The sequence below is a fragment of the Orycteropus afer genome, unplaced genomic scaffold (genome assembly GCF_000298275.1).
Source record: "Orycteropus afer afer isolate SDZICR_OR568_19922 unplaced genomic scaffold, OryAfe1.0 scaffold00320, whole genome shotgun sequence".
Lineage (NCBI taxonomy): Eukaryota > Metazoa > Chordata > Mammalia > Tubulidentata > Orycteropodidae > Orycteropus > Orycteropus afer.
This window is the reverse complement of record NW_006921907.1, coordinates 3913489-3936642: the sequence shown is the minus strand read 5'-3', so window position 1 is coordinate 3936642 and position 23154 is coordinate 3913489.

The following is a 23154-nucleotide window of genomic DNA, read 5'->3' as shown; positions in this document are numbered from 1 at the left end:
CATCTAATGGTGCAAGTGGCCAATTGCACCTGCAATTAGCTAATTAAGGGTTTGGTCATTTCCATAGGCAATTTTGCCTTTATCTAATCGTGGGGCTGCACAAGGTTCCTTTCATCATTTGAGCATATACCAGGCTATGGAGGCAGAGCAGGAGGATTCCTGATGAAGGTAAGGCAGCAAAAAAAAAAATAAAAATAAAAATAAAAAGGACATTTTAAACTTTATTCTCTAATGCAGTTGTCCAAGGAAGGCAAAACTCACAGATTAAAAGCCTAGATTTTGTTCTCTTCCAATTAAACAGATCTCTATATAGAAATTTTAAAAATACTTTGCTTAATGGGTATTCATCCGTCTGCATAACCACGTTTAATACAGCAAATGGAGAGGAATGGCTGAATCGACTGTGTGTGTATGTGCATGCACCTGTTGGGATTTTATGGACATAAACTTATTGCCACAACTTGAGTTCCTGGTCTGAAAGAGCTGAAGCTGGAACAGAACCTAGGTCAATCTTCCTGCAGAGGACTCATAGGGAAGAGGAAGGCTGTGAGCTCAAGAAGAAAAGGGGGCACTCCTCACGCTCATGCTGTTGTTAAATGTTTTACATATGGGTTTAAGTGAGTTGAATAGTCCACACAAGAAGCACAGGACAGAACTCGAAGGTGCTTGCCCCCCCCACACACACACACACACTTCCTGCCAGGACATGAGAACTGCAGACATCTCAGGACCCCTCTGCTCCCTATTACAAACTGAAAACTGTTGAGTTCTCCCCTTACTGAAAGTGACCAACACATAGACAACATCCAGAGAAAGCACTCATTGTCCAGATTTTTCGTTGTATATAATCTGTTGGAATCACAGCCACACAGCCAATTTCTCTGGCCCATCTGTCAGGACATTGAAATTGCTTTATTATACAGAACCCTCTCACAGATTCTGCGGATTCAGTAAGGAATATTTACCGAGTGTCATCTGAGATCTCAGAGGTTCCATAAAACACTTAATTAACATACAAAATCCACTTCAGCTAAGCCTACACCTACTTTCTGAATATCAGTTACTGACTTGATTACTCCTGAGGCTCAGTGAGGCATGGGGGGAAGTTGCAGAAGCTACCGGAGAACAAGATGGAAGGAAGCGAGGTGGGCAGCCCGCGGCAGCTGTTTCTTCCTCCCCGGGGGTGTGCGAGCTGATGACAGCCCCATCAGAATCACAGAGAGAAGGTCTACAGAGCTGCTTGTGTTTGTTTCTTCATCGTTTTCTTCTGTTTGTGACACACAGTAGAGCTGCCTTGCATCGATAATCGTTCATGTCATCCTCCCCTCTACAGCTTCCAAGGCATTTTACTTCAGGCACGATGTTGAACCTCTCTGGACTCCAGTTTCTCTTCTTTTAAAACGAAAATAAGAGCTTTGTGAAAATTAAGTGAGATAATATACGGTTAGATGGAATTTCTTCCAGCATTGTCAGTCTGCAAAGGGGTAAGGGCCAGCCCCTTATGGGCAAGGACAATTATTTACAAATACGGAACAACTCATAGAAGAGTACTTTGCACAGAGCAGAGGCTGAAAACATATTTGCTGATTGACTGGATGGATATTAATGGGTTCACATCAGCAATAGTGATCTAGTTTGTAGCTTTGGGCCTCCTGGGATTATATGACCTCATCTCCATTTAAACTGCTTTTCAAGTCTTTGTGGGAATATTCAGGGATCTCTCCTTTCTGATGCTGTCATCGTAGCCTTGTCTCCAGCAGGGGATTTGCTGGGTGCCACAAGCAATAGGTAAGCATCTCCTGAAACTGAATGGGGCCTGAGGCCTTCAAGACATTCTGGGGCAAGGCAGAGAAGAAGACCTTCCTCCTGCTGTGTGTCACATTCCATCACAAGGATTCCCTGGCAGGGCTGAGGAAGACTTGATGTTTTATTGGCCTGTATTGAGATAATTCATTAGGTATTGCCTTTAGCCTTCTCATCCCATAGGACCCAGACACGATGAATCCTGCGGAGGCTGTGCTTGAAGACAAATATAAAAGCCACCAAAAAACCAGAAACACATGGGTCGGCAATTCTGACTCATGGGGACCCATGTGTTACCGAGCAGAGTTGCTCCATGGGGCTTTCTTGGCTATAATCTTTATGGAAGCAAATCACTCTGCCTTCCTTCCGCTGGGTGGGTTTGAACCACCAACCTTTGGGTTAGTAGTATAGTGCAAATTGTTTGCATCATGTAGGGATTGATCTCAAAATTACGGCATCCTCCATTGTACTAATTCCTTGTTCCCTGAGTTCCCTCCCAGGAGCCTCCATATACCATTGTGCAAAGAGGCATCTGAGAGCCCTGGGTCCTACTTATCAGACATACGTGAACATGTCTGAATGCCCGTTTAGGTTCATGCCGAGACTCTGCTTATATATGTAAAACTCCTGTAGTGTTTGATGCACAGTTGTTGTTGTTATTCACTGCCATCTAGTCAGCCCCTGCCTCACAACAACCTCACACACAAAGGAACACTGCCTGGCCCTGCGCCCTCCCCATGCCCACTGCAGGTTGGACCATTGTGATCCATGGCATTTGACGCACAGTAGAAATCACTAAAGACAGGTCTCTCCCTTTGTCTTGGAAACCACATCATATTTTGGAATCATGAGATGTTTCTCAGATTTTCAAATTACATCTTCATCTCAGATGCAGGTGAATTCTCAAACTGTAGCTTTTTGAATCATTATGAAGGAGTCAAATTTCCATGTTTAATAACTCTAATTACTACTTCTTTGAAGGTATGGAACAAGTTTGAACTTAGAGGTGTACTGTTGAAAAACATTCCTTCTTGAAGACACAATTGATGTTTTAAGTTCCCCAAATGTCATTTCATTTCTCAAACAAGTTGACTTCAGAGAAACCTCCTTGTTTCATTCGGCTTAGCCTGCTGAGTTGAGGTAACAAATGACTCCCAACTGACAGTGATTTACAACAATAAAAGCTTTCTCACGGGCATTATGTGTCCATCATGGGTTGACTGTGGCTTCATGCCATTTTCACAATGTGACCCATGGTGAGGGAGCAGCATCTTCTACCAAAGAGAGTCATCCTGTAGTTGATGGGAGTCACCTCATGTTTTTTTCAAGCAAGAGAATAACATCATTGAATCTAAGCTTGAAAATGATCACCCTCATGTTGGGGGAACCCAAGTCATGGTATTTTCAGTTACCTCATATGCATGTGAAAGCTGGAAAATGAATGAGGAAGACTAAAGAAGACTTGATGCCTTTGAATTGTGCTTAAGAATACTGAAAACACCATGGACTGCCAGAAAAATAAACCAATCTGTCCTGGAATATATGCAGCCAGAGTTCTCCTTAGAAGTGAGAATGACCAGAGTTCATCTCACCTACTTTGATGGAATTGCCAGAAGTGCCCAGACCTTAGAGAAGGAAATTGTGCTTGGCAAAGTAGAAGGTAGACTGACATGGTTGCTGTGATGATGGGCTCAAGCAAAGCAAAGATTTTGAGGATGGTGTGGGACAGGGCAGTTGTTTGTTCTGGTGCACATAGGGTCGCTATAAGCCAGAGCCAACTTGACAGCACCTAACAACAACAACAACGCTGAGTAGAAGGAGTGTGAGTGGAAGGGGAAGAACTAGTGACAGGGGAGCCAATTGCAAGGCATCCACCAAGAGTTATGGCAGGATACGTAGTAACAGTAGCCCCTAATTTGTTTCTGGTACACTGCAGCCACTAGGCTGTGGACACAGGGAAGATAGAGCTTACACCTTTACTTCCAGGCTGTCTATTAAAAATAGAGAAAGAAAAGGCAGGCCAGATTAGTGGCCAGTTGCCGTAGAGACAGGCTAACTCCTGGAATGCACAGTGAATGCAAGACACAACACAAAGAGCCCAACAAAGACTTCTGGCTTGTGTAAAATGACCCTCCACCCCCGAAATACCTTTGGGTTCTTGGAGAGAGAGAATTTTTGCCAGCCTGGGCCCTGCAGCAGGAGGTCAGAGTCTTAGCAAATGAATTTTTGTCTTCTTGCACCTGTCAGTGCCTCAGTAATGTCCTGCTAATCTCAGTCTCATTTGTCCCAGGGCTTGCTTTCCATCAGAGGGAACAACTGGCAGTCCAGGCAATTATGAGTGGAGAGGCACCCTCTTTGAAAAACAGGTCGGGCTGTATTTTCAGGAAGCCGCCTGGGTCCTCTCCTGAGATTATAGTTTTGGTTTTGCCAGCCATGTCCTTGAGGTCACCATTTGCAGAAGTGTCCTTTAAAATTTTAAAGAGCAAGTCTACGACTTAGAGGAGGGAGCTGAGGGACTTAGGTATTTAAATGGGCTCTTTGTAATCTCTCTCTCTGTCTCTCTGTGGTTCGTTGAGCAAACTAGCCTTGTGGCACGGCATTGATCATTCTCCTCACAGCCTCTTGGAGAAGAATGAGCAAGCTGTGAGAAATTTATCTCCAGGCCGGACTCTCCTCCAGCTGTGAGTGACACAGTCAAAGGAAGGCCGTCAGAGCCACCCCCATGCTGGGGCTGGGGCAACATCCTCTTTCAGGTGCCTCAGGGCTGGGAGTCACAGTTGGAGGTGAGCTGATGCTCTTGGTTGCCAGCCCGCTCCCCAAAAAGGAAAAAGAAGGGAGTCTTGGGGTGGACAAGCTGAGAGGAAATCTCATCTTCATCATCTGTTGTGATTCTTCCCATCTACTTCCAGAAGCTAGTCTGTGACCACATCTGTGAACCCTCAGCTCGGCTCAACATGTCTCAGGGTGAGGAGACTTCTCAGATTTCAGGAGCCCCACAAGGCTTTGGAATGCTTGCCAGTGAGGAATTTGAACATCAAAAGGTTCAAAGGTGGTTGGAAAATCCAATCCTCAAATTGTCGGAAGCGAAACATGTCTTCTCTGTCCTACTTTTATTACTTTAGTAGAGAGGACCAGTGGTACTAAGAATCCAGGGGAACCTCAACCTTTGGGAAATGGCCTTTGTTCCAAGGAAGTCAGTATTCTGCAGCATTATTTTAAATTTCACAAGCCCGTCAGGGAGGAAAAGTGATTATTTTGTCTGAAACACAGAGAGTTTTAGTGATATTCATAATGAACACTGTGAGCCCAGGAAGCCATGGTGTAAACATGGGGCTCTTAATAGTGGACATACTTTTATTTTGGGTCCAAATTAAGTATATTTTTAATAGGAAGGACAATACTTTCTGCCTTCAGTCAGAGATAATTCCAGACTGAGATAATATTCCAAAAGAACAAGTTGCATTTCCACTTAAGATAAATATGCCTCCAGTAAAATTTCACCCATTCTGGTTTTAAAACCTGTCATGCCCAAGGTCAATTAATTGTACTTGCAACTTAACTCCAATCAAGAGAGTGAGCTAACATCAAGATTCTTTTGCAAAATGAAAATTTCTTTCTAATCAGTGTTGGTTTTTTCCTGTGCCATTTCTCACTTCAAAAAAAAAAAAAAAAGAAAAAATGAATGCATTATTCAAAAATTAGAAAGAAATGGAAGAATGGATTAACAATGGGACATGACAGTGTACCTAGACATTTAAAATAAGTTATTCCTAAATCAGTACATAGCAAATGAAGATTTCTACAGCAATGCGACCTTGAAATTTAGTCTGAGATCCTGCTTCTGAACAAAGATGTCTGAGCCTTCTGGATGAGCAGGGCTTGGACAAATATTTTGTGAAGATGTTTTGGGAAGATATATAAAAGAAGATGATGTGGGTCCTGCCCTCAAGGAAATTACAGTCCAGGGGGACTTTGAGCCCACTGTGGATAATTTTCTCAGCCCTCTTAGAACTTCAGTTTGATCATTTTTAAAATAAGAATGAAAATACATCTCTTGCCTTGCTCGCTGGCTTATTGGAGAATTAGGAGAGGAAAGGAGGAAAGGAGAAAAGATGGGAAACAAAGGGAGTAGAGAGGGAATGACTGGGAAGAATTTTGATTAATTGTATGTTGTTAAAATGTTCCCCATGCACAGTGATGGTTGTATCCTACTTTTAAAATCTGACAGGAAGTCTTTCTGTGAGGTAGCCCGTGTAGTGCCCTATGATAAATGCCACTTGTATTACTCCCTTTCTATGGTTGCCTAGAAACTGTAATAATCTTATTTCCCCAGCCCTTGATCTTTTTCTCTTCTCCTCTGCCTGTTGAGGGACCTGATTTAGAACTGTGGGAGCCGAAGATCGTCTGTGGTTTGTCCATGTGGCATTTTGAGCGTGAGCACTTCATACTTATAGACTCTGAGCTAGAGATTTTCATATTCATCATCTCTTTGTATCATCACAGAAATCCTCGGATGTTTACTACTCTCATTTATGTATAAGGAACCTGAGTCTCAGAGATGTTACGGCATTGCCCCAAGATCACAGAGCTAATAGATAGCAGAGTAGGAACTCTAATGGCCTGCCTCTGCTTTGACTTTCTTTGGAGGGAAATGGACATGAACAAAGGAGGCTTAGTGCCACAATGGTTAAACATTGGGCAGCTACCAAAATGTTGGTGGCTCTAACCTACCAGTGGCTCCATGAGAGAAAAGACCTGGCAGTTGGCTCCCATAAAGATTAAAACCACACAACAACCTACTGCCATCAAGTCAATTCTGACTCATAGCAACTGTATAGGATGGACTAGAACTGCACTATAAGGTTTTCAAGGCTGAAATCTTTACAAGAGCAGATTGCCATATAGTTCTTCCATGGAGCAGCTTGTGAGTTAAACTACTGACCAAATTTCTGTTAGCCGCCAAGCTGTGCTTTAACCTCTGGGCCACTCAGGCTCCTCTAAAAAGATTATAGCCTAGCAAACCCCATGGGACAGTTCTATTCTGTCCTGTAGAGTCACTATGAGTTGGAATCGACTAAACAGTACATAAAAATAACAAAAACAGGACAAGAACAAACCCATTCCAATCTTGAGTTCTTCTTGTGAATCCCTGAGCTTTTTATCTGTTCTTATTTCTTGACTTATTTAGCTAATGCATTACTGGTACCCACTCTATGACCAGGCTCTGTTCAGAAATCTGAGCTATGGTAGGGTGATAGAAAGAGTCTGATGATCTGAGTTCAAACCCAACACATGAAAATGAGCTCTAATTTCCTCATCTGCATCTGCAAAGTGGTCTTCTTAGGATTCAATAAGAAAATAGATATCAGAGTGAAATAAGGGCACTCAGCATATAGCAGACACCCAGGAATCTGCATTTGGGTATGAATTCTGACTCCAGTCTCTTCTAGAATCAGTGCAGAACTAGCTGTTTCCAGTGAGCTGAGGGTATGCTCAGGGCCATTTTGTGACACATTAGGCAGAATGAAAGTCTAGTTTCCCAAGGGCTTCTTACGTCTGATAATCCCACTAGCAGCTGTAGCATCAAATGGAACATTTCAATGGAAGGAACCTGAGAATCCAACTAATTCAGTTGTTTTCCAAATTGTTTTTATTCTGATGGCACAGTGCCTAAGGCATTTGACTGCTAACCAGAAGGCTAGAGGTTGAAACCCACCAGATACTCCTCAGAAGGAAGATCGGGCAATCTACTTCCATTAAAAAAAAAAAAAAGCCAAACTCACTGTCATGGAGTCGGATCTGACCAAAGGTGAGCCCTCCTTGGGTTTCCGAGGTGTTATCACTATTTTAGTAATGCCTTAGGCACTACGCCACCATAGACATATCACCCCCATAGACATATCACCTTGGAAACCCAAGGAAGGGTGGCTAAGAGTTGGTGGGTTTTGTTTTGTTTTTTTGTGGTTAAAATAAGGAGTTGTGCAAACAGTTAATTATTTGAATATGAACCCAAAGGTTGGTGGTTTGAGCCTACACAGAGGCACCTTGGAAGAAAGACCTAGTTATCTGTTCCCCCAAATTCACAGCTGTCGAAACCCTCTGGAGCATTTCCACTCTGCACACAGGGGGTTGTCATGAATTGGAATTGAGTCAATGGCAACTGGTTTTGTTTGGGTTTTATTGTTAAAACAAATCTAAAAAGAGCCATAGTAAGCAAAACTGACAAAAGAGGAGGTTTTCTGCATGGAAGCTGCAAGCTTAGACTCTCATCAACTCTAACTTTCCCCTGTCTCAGCCCTGAGGTTTTAAAGAACAGGATTTGAAAACTATTGATGCCTCCAACAATCTCATTTTATAGGTGAGGAAACCAAGAAAGAATTATCTACTGAAGTAAGTCTGCTAGTTTTAATATACACATCCATCCTCTTCAAAAGCTTGGCTTGATTTGTTTAACTATGGGACAAGGTGAAAGGAAAATGTTTATTCCTAATGGGATTTTTAAATATTCCTCTCCTCCTCAGTCTTTCTCAGAGATTACATGATAATGACCATGCTCACCTTGCCTACAGAAGAGAAGAGAGTGGCTCTCTGGAAAAACTTTTGCAATTCATCTTTAAGAAATAGCAGCTACACAAACATTTTCAACAAAATCCTAGCTAATAGGATACAGCACTATAGTAATAATAATAATAATAATAATACACCATGACCAAGTGGGATTCGTACCAGATATGCAAGGACAGTTCAACATTACAAAAATAATCAACATAACCCATCATATAAATAAACAAAGGAAAAGGACCACATGATCAGGTCAATCAATGCAGAAAAAGCATTTGATAAAATCCAACACCCATTCCTGATTAAAAAAAAAAAAAAAAAAAAAAAAAAACTCACAGCAAAATAAGAATAGAAGGGAAATTCCCCAACATAATAAAGGCCATATATGCAAAAACAATAGCCAACATTATTCTCAATGGACAGAGACTGAAAGCATTCCCCTTGTGAATGGGAACAAGATAGGATGACCTCAGTCACCACTTCTATTCAACATTGTGTTGGAAGTCCTAGCCAGAGAAATGAGGCAAGAAAGAAATAAAAAGCATTGAACAAAGAAGAAATAAAACTATTTCTATTTGCACATGATATGATCCTATACATAGAAAACCCAAAAGACTCAGCAAGAAAAGTACTGAAACTTAATGAAAGATTTAGCAAAGTGGCAGGGTATAGGATCAACATAAAAAAATCAGTTGGATTCCTCTACATCAACAAAGAGATCTCTGAAAAGGAAATAAGGAAAACAATACCATTTATAATAGATACCAAAAAGATAAAATACTTAGGAATAAATCTTAGCAGGGACACAAAATACCTATACAAAGAAAACTACAAAACACTACTATAAGAAACCATAAGAGACTTACAAAAATGGAAGAACATACCATACTCATGGATAGGAAGACCGAACATTTTGAAAATGTCACTACTACCCAAAGCAATCTGTAGGTTCAATGCAATCCTGGTACAGTATTCTGGTTACCTAGTGCTGCTTTGACAGGAATATACCATAAATGGGATGGCCTTATCAAACAGGAGTTAATTCTTACAATTTGTAGCCTTTAAGTCCAAATTCAAAGTGCCAGTCTCTAGGGCCTGGGTGAAAGCCCCTTAATCTTGGGCTTCAACTCCGCCTCCTGCTCCTGGCCCACTGAAGCCCGAGGCTTTTCTTCACTCAGACAGCTGCTGGCTACTGAGACTGACAAGCCCACGGTTGACAAGTAAAGAAGGCACAGTCCCGATTTCACCAAACCACATGGCAGGCCATTCATTCAAGTCTACTGAAAGTCCCAAGGTCAGCAGGGCAGGGCATGGCATGCTGCTGAACAACAACACGGCTACATGCATGCCATAAGCTAGAGACCATTCCCAAAGCTGTTTCTTGTATATGGGAAGCAGACCACATACCCAAAGCAGCTACTCAGCTGCTCCGATAGATTCCGCCATGGATTTAATTACCAATCTCACCATGGGGAATAACCACATTCAACTGCCCAGCCACTCAACCAGGCCTATCCAAGTTGACACACAAACTTCACCACCACATACAGATTCTATCAACATTATTTAAGTGAGTGGGAACACCAATCACTAATTTTATATGGAAAGGAAAGAGACCTTGAATGAGCAAAGCACTACTGAAGAAGAAGAACAAAGTAGGAGATTTCACACTCCCCATTCTCAAAACAGTAGTTGAAACAACTTGGTATTGGCATAATGACAGACACATAGAGCAATGGAACAGAATTGAGAACCCAGAAATAGATCCATCCATGCCTATGGTACTTGACTGTTAACCAGAAGGCTGGTGGTTCAAATCCACCATCCATTCCTTGGAAGGAAGGTTGGGCAATCTACTTCTGTAGTGGTACATTCTCAGAAACCCTAGGAGTGGTCGCTATGAGTTGGGTCTGACTCAACAGCACATAACAACAACATGGACAGCTGATCTTTGAAATATTACATATTAAAGGTGATTTTATACATGAAACACTTAAGGATAAATTAACGAAATATGTTCAAAATCTATATACTGAAAACTCCAAAATATTGCTGAGATAAGTTAAAGGAGACCTAAGTAAAGAAGAGTTACACCACATTCAATATTATTCTTCTGTCAGTTTCCCCTAAGTTCATCAATAGAGTCAATGCGGTCCTAATCAAAATCCCAGCAGACCTTTTAAAAAAGAAAATAAGATGATTTTTAAAATACAAGGAAATGTAGAAAAAGAACAGCCAAAGCAATTCGGAAAAAGGACAAAGGTGGGGGACTTACATTACCTGATTTCAAGGCTTATAAAACTGCAGTAATCAAGGCAGTATTGTATTAACATAAGAACAGACATCTAACTCAGTGGAACCAAACAGAATGCCCAGCATGGACCCACATGTATGCCACGGTGATTTAAAGAAAGAAAGAATAGTCTTTTCAACAAGTGATGCAGGAACAATTGGATATTGATATGGGAAAATCTAAACCTTGGCCTTTATACACAAAATTAACTCAAAATGGACCTAAAATCTGTACATAAAAATGAAAACTATAATTTCTAGGGCTAAACATAGGAGAAAAATATTTAAAACATTGTAGTAGGAAAAGCTTCCCTAGCATGCAAAATACACTAAAAAGAAAAAAAAAAAAATGATAAACTGGGCTTTATCAAAACAAAAAATACTGCTCTTTGAAACTCAATGTATAGTATATGAAAAGGCATGCCACAGACTCAGTGAAGATATCACGGTGCATATATGTGACAAAAGACTTGTGTCCATAACACATAAAAAACTCTTATGAATCAGTAATAGGAAGACCAAATTCAGTAAAATGACAAAATATTTGAATGAATACAAAGTAACATATAAAAATGTCCAATAACCATGCAAAAATGTGCTCCATGTCTCTAGTCATCAGAGAATGTGAGTGAAACCCCACTGATATGTGGCTACACATCCCTCAGAATGTGTCAGCCTTGAATGGGAGCAATTAAACTTGACATTGCTGAACAAATTCAAAATGGTCCAACTACTTTGGAAAACCATTCAGTAGTTTCTGGGAAAGTTAAACATATATTTTACCTTATGCCCCATAACTTCATTCCTGGTTTTTTATCTAAGAAAAATAAACATGTATCAACAAAAAGAAGGTACATAGCAGCTTCAATTATGATAACTAAAGACTAGAAACAACCTGGATGATTATCAATAGGTGAATGAATAAACAATTTTTGTATAATCACACAACAGAATAAGACTCATCAATAAAAAGGCAAAACTCCTGATATACAGGACAATAAGGATGGATCCTGAAACCACTATGCTGGATGAAAGAAACCAGACACAAAGGAGTGCATATTATATTATTCCACTCATATGAAAATCTAGAGGAGGCAAAAACTATACATATAGTTAGGGAAAATACTCCAGTGGTTACTGGGGCTGAGTGGTGGGGATTGATATTGACTACAAGGCACTCAGGGAAGTTTCTGGGGTGATAGAAAAATTCTATATCTTGACTAGGATGATCATTACCTGAATACAATTTTGTCAAAACTTACTGAACTATACATTTAAAGTGGGTGAATCTTATTGTGTGTAAATTATACCTTAATACATTTTTAGAAAGTAAAATATTTTATTATGATTTTAATGTGAAAATATATTTGCTCACTTTAAAGAATGAAAGCAAGCAACAAAAATTATGGACATACAATGCTTATAACTTTTTAAAGTATAAAAGAAATAATAGATGAAAATGCAACAAAGCCTACCAAGGGTTGTGATTACTCATGACCTTTTTAATACCCAAGTATTCTTCATTGAGCTTTTATCTGAAATGTTAACGTTCTTACTGATGTCATACAAACAAGGAAAAAAATAAAAACATCTGCTGTTACACAACAAAGACCTGTGAATCAGCAAGTATTTCAGAACCAGTTTTCATGAAAATGACACCCTAATAGTAGTTGCAAAATTAAAGGAGAGAAGGAAAAGATATTTCAGAAAACTGGATTTTGAAAAGCAATATTTAAAAAAAAAAAAATTTTTTTAAAAGTTACCTAGGAAACTTGTTGTCTCAGAATTCTGTACAGAACCCAGATTCAAATAAATCATGATTTATAGGCCTGTGCTCTTCCTTCAGTTTGAGAACTTATGGATTACAGTCTTGTCTTTGGAAACTCAATTAGTCTAGAGAAATCTTCAAGCTAAGAAACAAGATCCCTCAGTGTTGCAAAGATAGGATTGAATGAGCAAGTTTGTTTCTCCATGAACTTCCTGTGAAATCTCATCTCAGGGTGATTTATTCAAATCCTTCCAACCCAAAGACTCTTGTTTAATGTCTCCTGGGAACAACACTTTCAAAAATTTACAGAACAATCCAAAATCTTTATTGTTAAGAAAAAAGTATATGTGTGTGTGTGTGTGTGTGTGGTAGAGAAAGTAATTTTAAGTAGCCCATTTAAACTTTTAAAGTTTTGGGTATGTAAACTCTCAGCAGCATAGCAAAGTGTAATCTTTGGGCTATGTAACTTCATTCAATCCGTTCTATTTATATAGCTACCTATGGTTAACATCAAGCATTTCCACCCCCCCACAAACTTCTTCTAATTCCAGGTTTGCAATTCAAGTAAAAAAAATCAAAGGCATCTAAGAACATTTTATGACTTAAAAAGTTTTCTTTTCCTTGAAATAAAAACTACTGCTGGAGATCTCTCCTCCCATATCTTATCAGCTCAACTACCTAGTGTGATTTCAATCACCCAAACCTCAGTTTTTTTAAAGAGAGAGAGAGCACGAGAGAGAGAAAAGAAAACCTTTGGTAAAGTCAGTTCCTTTGATCCTTTTCTGCTTCTTATGAAAACTCACACTGTATGTTTTACAGATTCTCAACAAGCAAGGATAATGAAGCACATGGGACACCGAGACTTAATTCCATGTCTGTTTCTTTATTAAAAAAAAAAAAAAATCCTATGCTCTATGGGCTGGGGGAAGAACAGCCTAGACTGGCTAGGAGTGAACAGTGAGAAACAGTTGTGATTGCCGAGTTAGGAGATATTATTAAAAAGCAAACTGGGGAGCTCCAGTTTAGGATCTGAGGAGATTATTGATTCAAATCCTTTAAGGCATTCTTCAAAGGACTTCTTAAAAAGTTGCATTGTCTGAGGAGTTTGGTGTGTGTGTGCGTGTGTGTGTGTGTGTGTGTGTGTGTGTGTGATTTAGAAGGGAGATTAGTGGTTGGGAGGGTTGTGTCTATGTGAGGTAAAAGGTAGTGAACTGTGTCCATGGAGTCTGAATAGCTTTAGAGTGTCCTGAGTGAACACAGGTCTGCAGATGGTAGGTGTTCTGGATCCTGCCGTAGGTTTTTGGTCCCCTGGTAAGCCGCATGCCCTTCATGACTTGGCCGTCTCCTCTCTTTCTGCACCATTCCCTACTTTCCCCCGGAGTGCTCTAGCTAAGAGCATGTGCTGTCGATCACACCGTCTGGCTTTAAACACATATTCACTGCTGGCTAATAGGAATAATATCTCATAGGGTTTCTGGATTAAGTTAGATCTGCATAGAATGTTTGGTCTATGTGGCACGTGTGAAGTCAGCTATGCAGCTCATATGGGTCATTTTAATTCAGCAAATATTTTTGAAAACTTTCTGTGTACTAGATACATACAGTTCTCCTTTCAATCTGAACATGAGGTACTAAGTCACAGCTCGGCATCTCTAAACAAAGGGTAGGAGGACCTGGAATACCTTCCTTTACTTTTCCACTTGGTGATCTCTGTCTTATTTTCAGGCCAGCTTAAATCCCATCTCCTCTGCAGTTTCTTTTGAACTCATATATGTTGTTGTTGTTGTTGTTGTTATGTGCCGTTGGGTCGGACCCGACTCATAGCGACCCCTCCTTGGGTTTCCTAGGCAGTATCACTACAGAAGTAAATTGCCCAACCTTTCTTCAGAGGAGTGGCTGGTGGGTTTGAACTACCAGCCTTCTGGTTAGCAGTCAAGTGCCTTAGGCACTGTACTACCGGAGCTCCTGAACTCATATATAGCTAATGACAATTCTTTAAATATAATCTATCATAACAATTAGTATACTATCTGTCCCATCTAATATATATGTATATATACACACACACACAAGTGAGTATTTGTAAGTATGTGTGTGTGCATACTTTAGCTTTTTATTATCTATCTGCCCAGTTAGAATGTGAGCTTCATGAGGTAAAGGACTATTTTGATTGCTCCATTTGCATCCCCAGAGCCTAGAACAGTGCCTGGATATAGTAAGAACTCTTGCATTTCGGTCAGCTCACAGGTCTGAAACCACCTTCTAACATTCTTTAGCTCCAAAGACCAGGGAGTGTAGCTGCTTTCTCTTCCTACCCTCCATAACTTGTTCAATAAATATTTGTTAAATAATGAAGGTTTTTATAGGTGGCATTCAATTCTTTGAAGTTATTTATGTGAGCTATAATTGGAGAAGTAAACATGTTTATTTTTATCCAGAAGGAGGGAGATATACATATATCCCTTTGATGGTGAAGTCATAATTAATGGGGAGAAAGACTTCTGAGTGAGAATACTGAACAGAGTGTGGGACCAATTACTAGCAGCATATCTCTCTCTTTGAGCTTTTCTTTTCTGCACACAAACTTGGTTTGATGGCTTTGACTGACTTGACCATGCCTTGAGGCAAAGAAATATGATAACTATGTACCTAGGGGTGGATTAAGACAAAATAACGGGCCATCACAGGGCTCTGTCCAATTCTGGCTGTCCACAACTCCCTCTGGGTAAATCCTATAGCTTACACCTGTCTAAGGCAGCAGAAACCTAGACCATCACATCTGTCAATGGCTGCCCAAATAATTAAAGCCATCTGTGCCCAGTGTCCCAACACTTCTCTGAATCAGCACACAGCTCCATAATTTCACCAATGAGAAATTGCTCCAGGACCATTATGGTTACATGAATTATTTTAAAAATTAAAGGAAAAAAAAACCCAAAAACTTAAAGGATTAATTCTTTTTGATCTTTCCTGACCCCATCAACAAAAGATCCCCTTAAATACTGCAGGGGAGATGTAACTTCAAGATGGAACTGCAAAATCTCCGTATCAAGTTAGAGGTCCATGCATGTAGTTGCCTGCATTGTTTTCTTCAGCACAGGGAATCCAATCTACCTGCTCTCTTTGTGCGTCTAGTGATGAATGTGTTGACTGATTGGAATGCAGCCAAATGCTATTTCATGTTGAGTCTTCTCCTCAGGGTATTATGAAGCCACAGAGGGCAGCAGGAGACAGAACAATGCATGGTTAAGAGCTCACACTATGGAGCCAAAGATACTTGAATGGGGGTTCAAGTCTTTCACTCCTTTGACCTTGGGCAAATTACTTGGCCTTGCTACATCTGTTTCTTCATCTGTAAAATGGAAATGATAATAATATCTATTTCGTGAGTTATAGTAAAGATTACATGTGGAAATGCATGTGAAGCCCTTAGATTACTTGGCACTTGCAGTAGGCAATAAGTGTTAGTTATTGCACCTTTTGTTGTTGTTGTTGTGATGATCCCAGGTCGCGCAGCCTCCGACTGTCAGTAGACTGACAACTCACAACTGCAAAGAGCTCACAGTTCTATTCCACGCCTAGTAAGGGTGCTGTATCTTTTCACTGGACTTGATAATTGATCAAGTTTCTGGATTGAGGTTGTATAAGTAGCTCAGAACCACCCTGCTTTTGATGAATAAATTAGAGATCAAAGTTTATAAGATACTTTGGGCCAGCCAGACACTGTGTTAGGCACAGTTGCTTTCCTGCTATTGGTTCATTCTCAGGAGAATCCTGTGAGGTAGCACTGTGAGATAGCTGTCACTAAGCCATTCCTCTCTCATAGGTTAACCCACTGGATTCCAGTGGTCACATCTAATACTGTCAAAGCTGGTAGATATTGTGGGCATTTATTTTTTTGTCTGCCCAGGATCCCTGTGGTTAACCCATTCTATAGTGATCCAGTTCAATTCCTTTGGTTTCAGTGGGATGAATCCATGCCTCCTGGGAGCAAAAGAATAGGAATAATGACCCAGGACTTGCAAATCTGGGTCATCCCTCCCACTACTCCCAGAGATTGCTCTGGAATGGTAGACTTATTTCTTAGGCACTCACAGTGAGGAGAAGGGGGTCTCTATTTCTTTAGATTGCAGGAAAGTATACCCATGGAACCCTGGAAAATGTGAGAGTTAGTGTATACAGTACTGCCACTTGCCTAGAATATGCTTAAAAGTGAATATATCATGGAAGAAAGGAAGAGAGAGAGAGGAGAAAAAAGACAGGCAGAGAGATCTAGTAACATTTTTTGAATGCCTGGATGCAGCTTGCCTGAATCTGATTATGTAGGGCAATAAATTCTCAGTCCTAAGCCATTTGAATTGAGTGTTCAGCTAACACAGTTCTAGTTAATGCAGTTGGGTCTGTGGAACCTCGTGCTCCTTCATCACACTGTGTGAAAATTTAAAGTGTGAATAAAAGATATATTCTTTGTGTGCAAAATGTTTTTCTCCACACTAGGCCTATTTATAACCACTGGTGGCAAAGTACCTAAGGCATTTGACTGCTAACAAGAAGGCTGATGGTTCAAGCCCACCAGCCACTCCTCTGAAGGAAGACTGGGCAATCTACTTCCGTAGAGATACTACCTTAGAAACCCAAGGAGGGGTTGCTATGAGTCGGAGTCAACTGGACAGCAGTGAGTTTGGTTTGGTTTTTCAGTAATTTTCTTCTAGCAAGTAGGTGGGTACATCATGGATGTGTTTATTTATATTTAGATGTATATGTCCATAAAAACTTTCTATATTTGTCAATTTTGTTGAATTATAGCCTCCGTAGATATCATATTTCATTAGAGCTGTGAAACAGCTTCATAGTTTGCAAAAATACAGTAGCATGTAATACAGGTATTGAGGCAGCTTGGGTTTGGTGAGTGGAGTGTTGATTTTGGTGTCCATCAACACGTGCTGGGCTACCAGCTCTGTGATTTTGTAGCTGTGTGAGTTTGGGCCAATTGCCCAGCATTTTGGAAACTCAGTTTCCTTATCTACAAATGGACATAATAATATTTACCTCACAAGATTAATTCTAGAGTTAAATCACGCTTGCAAAACTGTCACTTTCTTTAAACTGTAACATACTGATTTTGAATACAACACAATGCCAAATAGGCATTCACATATATAATTTTTAAGAGATCTGGGTAAGTACATATTTGTTTCAGAACCAGTTTAACTTGGTATCTAGTACCATTACCTGAGATTTTATGAGAATTATTGGTAATTGTGGCTTTTTTTCTCTTTGGAAAATTTTTCTTTTAATTATAGAAATGTACACAAAAGAAATAATAATCACTCATATTCCCTCCATACAAAATCAATCATAGTTAACATTTTTGGCATAATTGCTTCTGATCCTTTTCAATACTTATACATACTGCATTTTTATGCAAATAACACACATTCTGCATGCATTGTTTGCTTTAAAATATGGTATTTATTTTTAAATTTATGCAAACAATAAATAAGTCTTTAAAACAAAAACATTTAGAACATTACAGATTTAACAATAGAGTACTGAAAACTCCTGCCTCATACTGTTGCCCTCCCACCAATAATAAAGGCATACATTTTGATAAAAATTTCATCAAATTCTGTATATTTTTCATGCATATCTAGATATTGGCAGAAATATGAAAAATGTGTGTATTTTTTTGTGATCAATCCATGCTAATGTGTAGATCTATTTATACCTTTGAACACTTTATGGTAATTCATGGAGTTTGTGGACTTGTATTCATCCATTCTTCTATGAATACATATTGAAATGGTTTCTTGTTTCTTTTCCCATATTACAAACAAAAGATAAAATAAACCAGTTTGCCACCGAGTTGACGTTGAATCATGGTGACCCCATGTAGGTCAGAGTAGAACTGTGCCTTAGTTCTTCTGGGGTTTTCAATGGCTGATATTTTGGAACTAGAATACTAGGACTTTCCTCACAGACACCTGTAGGTAAACTGGAACCTCCAACCTTTTGGTTAACAACCAAACTCAAACCAAAAACCAAACTCACTGCCATGGAGTCACATCTAACTCACAGCGACCCCTCCCTGCGTTTCCAAGGCGGTATCTCTGTGGAAGTAGATTGCCCAACTTTCCTTCCGAGGAGCGACTGGTGGGTTTGAACTGCCAGCCTTCTGGTTAGCAGCCAAATGCCTTAGGCACTTTGCCACCAGAGCTCTAGTCAAGTTAATTCTTATACTCACCCAAGGACTCCTTATTATATACAACTCTGCATCAGATTTTATGTAAGTATATGCAAATCTTTCTCTGGAACAGCTATCTAAAAGAAAAATGTCTACGGCCAAAGGTAGGTACGTTTTTAAAAGATAATCCATCTTGCCCTTCAGATTTGTTGTACTAACTTCAAAGCCATGAACAGCTACATTTAATTTTACTCTTTTCTACTTATGGTACTTGTCTACACTTGACATTATCAGATTTTTTAATCTTTGCTAAATTGGTCAAAGGAGCTCTGGTGGCATAGTGATTAAAGCATTCAGTTGCTAACCAAAATGTCAGCAATTTCAACCCACAAACTGGTCAGCAGGAGAAAGATGAGGCAATCTGCTTCCGTAAAAATTTACAGCCTTGGAAACCCTTTGGGTCAGTTTTACTCTGCCCTAAAGAGTGGCTATGAGTCGGAATCCACTGGATGGCAGTATGTTTGTTTTTTTGGTTAAACAGGTCAGAGAAAAGCAGTTCGTTGTTGTTTTTCACATTTTCTCGATAACTAAAGAGACAGAGCCATTTTTCTTAGGACAATTCTGATTTCATCTTCACTGATCATCTATTCATCTTCTTTGAACCATATTTCCATTGGCTTTTTTACCTTTTCTTATGTTGTTGTTGTTGCTATGTCCCGTCGAGTCGCACCCGACTCACAGTGACCCCTCCTTACGTTTCCGAGGCAGTATCACTAGAAAGTAGATTGCCCCTTCCTTCCGAGGAGTGGCTGGTGGGGTTGAACCGCCAGCCTCCTGGTTAGCAGTCAAGTGCCTTAGGCACCATGCTACCAGAGCTCCCACCTTTTCTTATAGATATTTAAAAATTATCTGGATAGTCCAGTTCCTTTTCCTTCATCTATATTACAACTGAATATTTCCTCCCAGTCTATTGTTTGTCTTTTATCTTTGCTCATGGTATGTTTTTTGCCACAGAGGTTTTATAGTTGGAATAAGTTCAAATTTCTCATGTTTTTCCTTGTATTTTTGCTTTACAACTTATTTGAAGAAATTGTTCCTGATTTCAGCATCAAATATTTCTCCCTCATTATTATGACATAAAATTAGTTTTATTTCCCCAAACATATGTCTTTATTTCACCTTGAATTTATTTCTGTGTATGAATAAGATCAATTTTTAGATTCTCAATCTGTTCCATCAATCTACTTATTCTTGAAACAAAATACCATACTGTTTTGAGCATTATAACTTTATTATATGCTTTTATATATAGAATGACAGATTGATGAAAAAGACTTGTATTGTATTTGTAATGTTTACATATAAGACATAAGGAAAGAGGGCTTCTAAGGCACTTGACTGCTAACCAGAAGGCTGGCAGTTCAAACCCACCAGCCACTCCTCGGAAGTAAGGTTGGGCAATCCTACTTCTGTAGTGATACTGCCTCGGAAACCCAAGGAGGGGTCGCTATGAGTCAGGGCTGACTCGACGGCACATAACAACAACAATTAACAAGCAAAGCTATGTGATGAGCACTGTAGAGGGTCTTTCCATATTTTATATCACTTTATCTTCATGTCAGCTATGTGAAGGAAGTAGTGTTGGCTGAATCTTACAGATGAGGAAACAGAAGCTTAGTGGAGATACATAACATTCTCAGGGTCACATAACTGATAAGCAGTAGAATGAGGATTTGAGTCCATGTCTTTCTGACTCCATTAGTTAATTCTTTTCCTGACATTTTCCGCATTCTAAGATCCAGACCGTCTTTGAAGAAAACATAGTAGTAGCTACCCATTCTTTTCATTTTAAAAAGCTATACTATTTTGTGGGAGCTCTGGTAGCATAGTGCCTAAGGCACTTGCCTGCTAGCCAAACGGCTGGTGGTTCAAACCCACCAGCCACTCCTTGGAAGGAAGGTTGAGCAATCCTACTTCTGTAGTGATACTGCCTTGGAAACCCAAGGAGGGGTCGCTATGAGTCGGGTTTGCCTCGACAGCACATAACAACAACAACAACAACATACTATTCTGTAGATAAGATCTGCAATTTTTCAGGAAGCTAAAAGATGAAGCTGTATTTTAATCAATTCTGTACTAGTTTATGTTGAGGACAAAAAAGATAAAGAGAAAGTAGAGTTGACAAAGTTCACTTCGAAGTTGGTGAAGTTGACGAATTATTGCTTATTTTAAGGAATGGAATGTCCTGATCCCATCTCCACCTCTTAGCCTCAAGTTTCCTTCTTCTTTCTAATTGGTTCCAAATGTTCTTCAGTTTTCTGCTGTCTTCTCCTCCTCTAGATGGAAATCTGATGCCAGTGATGGGCAGCAAGACTTCCCTTTGACCTTTGCTCTTTATGGCTGGGTCACTGCATTCAGCAATTAGTAAATCATGGGCAATTTCAGCTGTCACACACTCTTGTATTTGACTCTGACCCCTCTCTGAGGTCTGAAGTCTGTTGAACCAATCTGCCATTTCTCCACATGAGCTTCCTTCCTGGTGTTGCGGTAGAGAGGAATGTCGACAAGGCTTCGACTTGGTGCTACAGAGGTTCCTGGCTGCAGATTGCTCACCCAGGTTTTCAAGTAAAAACACCCTGTTTTTACCTGAGAAGCAGGTAGTTAAATTTATCAGATTGTTCATGTTGCTGTGGAATAGGAGAAGTCTAGTCTTCCCCTTTTCTCTTTTGAAGAAGAATGAAGACCTGTCTCTGCTGATTTATGATCTTGGAAAGAAGAGAAGGGCAGAAGATAAAAGGATAGATGTGGAATGCTATGATAAAGTGGGTAACACCTGAGGAACTTCTTCTGCCTGGAGACAAGAGAGAACTTACAGACCGTTGAAGACAGGCAAGCGGCTTCTTGGTTTTGTTTGTACCTCCCAAGTCTTAAAATGTGAAATGACATCTATTCTGACTTTTACATACTGAAGACATTAAAAACATAACAAACAAAAAGTAAGAAAGAAAGAAAAAGGAAAAAAAAAAAAAAAACCTCACTGCCATCAAGTCAATTCCTACTTACAGCAACCCTATCAAACATAGGATTCCCAAGGCTGTAAATCTTTATGGAAGCTCACTTTAAGGCCCACCTTATTTTCCTGGTAGGTGGGTGTTCAGAAGGAATTTCTGAACACAGCAAAGCTTCTTTTCAAACTGAATGGATCAGTTCCTTCTCTTTTAGCCTAACTGAGAAGGCTAGTGAGTAAGAACACATAATTGAATGAATGAACTTGTTACATATGGAAAGCCAAACACTTAACAAAGAAAGAAGTTTACAAGTCAAGCTTGACCTAATTTTGGCCAGTTCCTATTTGCTATCTGACTTACATCTTGACTACGCTGTATGCATCTGCACCCTTATGGCACACATCGAACGAGAGAGCAGAGCCAGAGATGACACTGAGAAAGGAAGGGGGAGTAAGGAGAACAGTAACAAGAGAGAACACACGACCTTACTTGCCCTTCCAAATTGGGAGAACCGTTAACCACTTAAAGTACGGATCACACTGTAGTACTGCTGGATTCTATAACTTAAGGTCATATCACTGAACACACTGTTTTCATCCACATAGAAGACTTGAGAGTCTAACCTTAAGAAAGATTGAGACCATGCCATAGCACAGTGTCTCTGAAACACTATGTTGCTAACAGACCAAAAATGGCAATCAGGCCAGCTGCATTCTACTTGCAGCTTTGGCCCTTCCTATCTGATCTTGGGCAGGTCTCCTCCACTTTGGACTCTGGGTTTCTGATAAGTAAAATGATAGGTTAAATTTGGTAAAGTCTAACATCATTTTGAGATCAAAAGGAATATGAGAATCTTAGCAAATGTCTATCAGCTATAAAGTATCATACTTTTTGTGTGCGCCAAGGACTCATAGATGAGGGATTGTTGTTAAGCATGAAGCAGAGCCAGTGAGAAAGCTATTCAAGGCTCATGTTAGATTAGACCTCCACGTCACTGATCCTTGTTCAAATCTGAGAAGAAGATGTGGGTCCAGCTTCAAGCTCTCTGTGGTCAGAGTCTCACTTATGGTCTCCATTAGCCACTTGAAGAAAATCCCTTCCCTACCTGACACTTAATTGGTTTCTAGGCACTGTAGTCCCCTAGAGCCATTGTTATCTTGTTCAGTGTGAGCTCAGGTGCAGTTTTCTGTATAAGCTAAAAGCTAACTAGACAACTCTAGTTACCAGGAGCACTTTCTCCAAGAAACATTCCCTATAAATCTTCAGATAGGAGGAGTGGAATTCTGAGAAACTGTGTGCTGAGGAGGCATCTCATCTCAACAAACAAACAAACAAAAACTTCTGTGGAAATGAAAATTAATTGTCTATAGCACTGGGAGTTTGGCTTCTGGTAATGGCCAAATAAATTCATGTCAGAATAAGTCATATGCAGATAACAACTATAAACTCTAGCTATATCTGTATATAAGCACTCTGGTAGCATAGTGCCTAAGGCACTTGACTGCTAACCAAAAGGCTGGCGGTTCAAACCCACCAGC